Here is a 5630-nt window from a genome sequence, read left to right as displayed (position 1 = left end):
CCCCCCCCCCCGCACTCTGGCTCCTCCCCTGGATCACTCCTTTCCTCCTTCTTACACTCATACATTTTTACCCTTGCTTTTAAATGATTAACTTAGCCGAACTTCACCATATACTAAAACAAAATGTTCCGTGTAAGCTTTCCCAAAGGGTTTCATTTTATAACAGCTCCATGTGCTCCTGACCGTCTAGATGCTGTGGGGAAGCTCTGGCTAACAGGATCCTTTATCCTTTCACCCCGACCAGATACTGTTCTTTTCATCAGTCTTCTCTTTGGTCCTGTTCTTTGCCTTTGATGGTCTGGAGCTCCCTGCTACATCTGCTGCATCATTTTGGTGTAAACAGTTCTAGCGGTAGGACCAGTCATTGCCACACTGAATCAACTCTTACGGCCCACTTGGTGTCTCCCACTTTTCCTCTAAGCCTCCCACAGCAGTCACAGAAAATCTTTTACTTCTACTCCATAAAGAAATCCTGTTTACAGCCCTCTAATAACCACTTTCCAGATCTATCGCAGCAGAGCATGTTCAAGACTCTCCCCCTGGTACGTGACCAGAGGAGCCACTCTTTAATGACGCAGAACTACCCTTCTCCGACAAGGATCCTTCTCAGCAGAAAACAGCTTTGATGTCCCTGCTCTGCATTTTAGACCTGCTCAGAATTAGGAATGGTAGTTTCCGGATGAAAGACTACACTTCCCAAGTTCCCTTGCAAACTGCAAGAGTCACAACATCCCATCTTCTGTAGCCATCTTAGCCATCCACACATGTGGGTGACAAGAAGCCCCTCCCTGTGAATAAATATGGTCCACCTAAGGTCACCCCAAGCCTCTCTTTCTTTCTGCGTTTCATCTCTCTACAATAACCTAATAATCTCTCTTAAATAAATGTGTGAGCTAAATTTTCTTATGTTCACATTACCGTAATCTCTCCGTACTTTCACACACAGCAATATCCTTCGGATTGCTACTTTTCCTGGTAATACAATGGCTTGAATAAAACCATCATCACCATCAACTCTAGCAGTCAGTGTGTTAACACCTAAGAGTCGAATTGAGAGTAAAGCATTGGGGGTAAAAGCGAGTAGCTTACGGGGCAGTGATCCTGCACCGGAAGATTTCCATTGTAAAGGGAAGGCAGACAGAATATGGAACAACACGACATCCAGTGACTCTGTTGAGGATGTGCCACCATGGCATCGTCTCGAGGTTGACTCCTTCATTGAGAATGCCAAATTAAGCAGAATTTCTTTAAAAATATTCTCTATCAACAAGTATTACAGAGACAGTGACCGAGGAAGAGTGAAGCCCAATGAGAGAAAGAAGAGGAAGCAATTCTGCTACCAGACTGTCTTAACGTGGACTATAAAATCCCTCCTCGTCTTCATCCCCAGGCCTGGCTGTCTCTTGCATCCTTTGCTTAAGAATTTTGTTACCAAACTTTGCGTTGCACAGCTTTATTTCTTCCTCTGGGCTGGATTCTTTTCTCCGGAGACACATCCTTAGTCACTCAGACTGACTAAGCGACGTCCTCCTCTGGTCATCACCTTTGTATTTGCTCCAGTTCACTCAAGGTCACAGTATAAAACCCAGCAAGTATCCGGGACCTGCGTTCCCTTGGACAGCCTTGGTCGCCTTGGTCAGCGCTATTGTCGGGATCACTCTGCACCGCCGGCAAGCACTATTGTGTTCCATCATAGAACTGGGTTGTGACTTTTTTTTTCTTCTTATTAAGTGCTTCTTGAAGCAACCGCTCTATTACTTTTGCCAGGTTCTTGGCCAAATTGGTATCCCAAGAAGAAGAAAAAAAGAACAGGATGAATTTGTGGGTTGTCACATTTAGTTACTGCTTTCTAACTTTGCTATCAAAGGCTATTGATTGCATTAATTCTAAAGCTTTCCTTTTTAATTTTTTTTTTTATAATTGTGCTGGAACTGGTATAATTTCCTCAGTATGACATTTCAGAAGAGTGTCCAACTCAGAGTAGCCACCAACAGAGAAAATTGGATAGCCTTAATAATCTAAAAGAACAATGTTGTTCAGGTTAACTGTGGGTTCCTGAGCACTTTTGGAAATGACATCCCTCTTGGTCAAAGAAAGAACACTGGAAAAAGAAAACGGAATGTGGAGATGAGAGTTGACATTTTCATATTCAAACACTGCCATTTGTTTGAGTGTGTGCAACCGCATGCCTAAATTAAAAATAATTAAAAAGCAAACAAACAAAAACAACCCGTCCAAACTGGAGGCTATCTTGAGCCTCTGGAAAGACGGTTATTTCCAATACTAGGAGAGCTAGAGCCTATTTCTGCTTTTTAAAATTACTTTTAATTTTCTACAGCCGAGTTGTTACTGCCCCCCAGTCCACCCTCTCACAATTCCTGATTGCATTCCTCCTGTCCCTGCCCCTCAGTCTCGAAGAGGATGTCCCCACCCCCAGGGCCTCACCACTCCTTGGGGCCTCAAGTCTCTCAAGGGTTAGGTGCATCTTCTCTGACTGTGGTCACACCAGGCAGTCCTCTGCTGTATATGCGTTGGGGCCTCATATCAGCTGGTGTATGCTGTCTGGTTGGTGCCCAGTGTCTGAGAGATCTCAGTGGTCTGGGTTAGTTGAGACTGCTGGTCTTCTTATGGGTTCGTCCTCCTCCTCAGCTTCCTGCAGTCTTTCCCTAATTCAACCACAGGAGTCCCCAGCTTCTGTCCATTGGTTGGGTGCAATTATCAGTCTGCTGTCATCAGCCGTCTCACTCGGCTGCATGTTGGTCCTCTCAGAGGACAGCCATGCTAGGCTCCTGTTTTAAATAGGATTGTTTTATGATTGTAGTATAAACACTCCTTCAGAATCTTTTTCCTTTGGAAGGAGTGTAGATTGACAAAGAGCTGAGGGGACGGCAAAGTCAGGGGGACAACATTCCTTTGTGGATCTCAGGGTGGCTGCCTCACAGCTGTCACATGTCTGTTAACCAAACCACAGATCCATTTATTGTTCATAACTGCTTGCTTTCATTTCTGAGTTTGCATGGATATGGGTTTATGCAGCTTCATTCCATGCATGGATTTATGTACTTAATACCACAATCAACATATTGGACCATTCTCTCTCTGCTGAAGTAGTCTTCTGGGCTGGCTGTACTTTACCTCTGTCTCTGTCACATGATAATCACAAACCAGTAATCTTCCCATCTGCAGAATGCAATGTAAAAAAAATTGGTCCGCCAGCATGTAAAATTTTGATCTTGGCTTTCCTTCTCTTTCCCACTCAGCACAAGGTTCTTGAGGCCAAATACAAGTTATCACAGGCATTGCTAGTTCGTTCCTCTTTAATTATTTGTTTATTTTTAAAGATTTTCTTTTTTAAAAACTTTTATTATTATTTGTGTGTGTGTGTGTGTGTGTGTGTGTGTGTGTGTGTGTGTACACCACAATGTCCACCTGGTGACCAGAAGGCCATGTTATAAGTTGGTTGTCCCCTACTCCTTTGTGTGGGTTCTGAGGAGTGATCTTAGAGGCCTTGCCTTCCTCCTCGTTGCTGTGTGGCCATCTGAGGTTTGGAGTTAGTGGAGTTTACACAGCTCTTCTGTGACTGGAGAATGACCAGGCTGTTCCTGGTACTTAAGTATTAAGAAGAAGCTGCTGCAAATATTGATGGACAGGATTTACATAGTATAAGTTTTTATTTATCTAGGTAATTACTAAAGAGTTCAAATAAGTCAAATGATGGATTTGTGAGAAATTTGCTAAGTATTTTCCTAAAGTTTCTACGATTTACATTTCCATCAGCTGCATGTGAAAGAGCCAGTTTTCTAAGTTCTCATTGGTGTGTGAGTTAGCATTTACAATTCTTTTTGGCTATTCTAATAGGTATGTTATCTGTTTTTAATGTCATTGTATGATCCCCCTGGATATACCCCAGTGGCAGTCTAGCCTGGATAGGTTCTAACAATCATCAGATTCCAAATCATTCACCAGCAGGTGCAGGGCAATATGCAAAGTAAAAAGCCTGACATATTAGTTAAGCCTGGACATTTCAACGAAACCAACATGAAGAGGAGCACATCTCAGACCCAAACACTCACAGATTTGCAAATTTTATCAACTGTCCCAAAATAATTTCCTAAAGAAGAAAATCATTTTCTTTAGGCAGAGAGAAAGAATAGAAGCCCTTTGAGAAATAAAACTTTGAAATGGCTCTTTTAGTTGATGTCTGAGACTCCTCTGATTGAAAGATGGAGAAATCACATTAAGATAGGAAAAAATATCCTGGGAAACAGATACGCGAAACAGTGAGTTCCTGGTAGTAAGATTTTTATTTTGTGCCTATTTGTACTTTCTTCTCACATAAGCCCTTTGCTAATATTCATAATCCTTTAATCAAGAATTTCAACTATTAGGAAGAACAAAAACACCATTTTCTCCTCTGTCATCTGCACTCTTGAGATTTTGGCATTAACTCTCTCATCCTGATTTGGCCCAATTTGAACTTCTCATGCAGCTTGTATGATGACCTCATCATTTACATTTCATATTTAACATCATAAAATAACGGATAAAGCAGGATCCCTGTTACAGGAATGAAAAGGAAAAGAAAGACAGACAGTACTGAAGCTCTTATTTCTAAATACCATGATTTTATTGATATACTTTGTTTATTGGAATATTAGAAGGAATACAAGAAGATTATGACAATGTATAGGACAAGCCTTTTCTATCTAGGTGGTTATTTCTATCAAAATGTTACAGCAATAATTCTTGGGTTTTATGAATGACATTTGAAGTCTATAGAATATCCTCCATGTTGTAGTAGGAATTTCAGATTTCTAATATTACAAGGTTTCTATACCTGGGCCAATATTCAGGCAATGATGCTCACATCAGTTTCTGGGAGTACCTAGTGTAAAGTAAGACTTAAAATATTTTTTAAAAAAGGGAAAAAGCATGAGAAAGTTACAGATCAAAATGCACACACTGACCATATAGACAGAAGTCACTAGTATATCTAAATACTGCAACCAGAATAAATTAACATATCTGTCTCTTACTCTCAAGGACAGACATGCTAATGAAAGTGAATTATTTATTGAAAATTAGACTCTTTTTGGGCAGGAGTTGAATCCATTCCCATTCTCTCTAATATGTAATTATGCTAAGTGATGAGTTGCGTCTACTCATGATCTTGCTATATATTAATTAATATATATTCACATACTAACATTTCCTCTCCGGCCTTTAAATATGATTGACGTACCTTCAGGCTAGTTTCCATGTTAACAAATTTTAATTATAATTCTTCAACATCCAATAATCTGAGTATTCTTTATAGTAAACTCATGGGAATTTTAATTTGCATTTACATTAGGGGAAGACAGTGAAAGGGGAGCTCTTGAAGGACCCTGGGCTCAGGACTGGGAAATGGGGACCACCAGGGAGGCTCCGGAAGAAGCCCTGCAGCAGATGCCTTTGGGCAAAAACGGACCAGGAGAAGGCATCACAGAAATGCTACAAGTGTGACAAGTAGAGAGAGAGAGAGAGAGAGAGGGAGAACTTTTCAGAAATCTGGAATCTAATAGTAATTTTTTTTTTATTTTAGATATTTTCTTTATTTACATGCGAATTTCTCCATTCCCAGTTTCCCC

The 5630-nt window shown here is 40.8% G+C and overlaps 1 protein-coding gene across 1 annotated transcript in view; it reads right to left on the bottom strand.

Annotated features, from left to right (window-relative positions):
• The window catches only part of Gpc6 (glypican 6), a 1049521-nt gene that overhangs the window by 368307 nt on the left and 675584 nt on the right, over positions 1 to 5630 (bottom strand). The gene's annotated exons all lie outside the window — the stretch shown is intronic.

The sequence above is a fragment of the Mastomys coucha genome, unplaced genomic scaffold (genome assembly GCF_008632895.1).
Source record: "Mastomys coucha isolate ucsf_1 unplaced genomic scaffold, UCSF_Mcou_1 pScaffold9, whole genome shotgun sequence".
Lineage (NCBI taxonomy): Eukaryota > Metazoa > Chordata > Mammalia > Rodentia > Muridae > Mastomys > Mastomys coucha.
The sequence above is the reverse complement of the archived record's forward strand: the minus strand, read 5'-3'. Positions and strand labels throughout refer to the sequence as shown.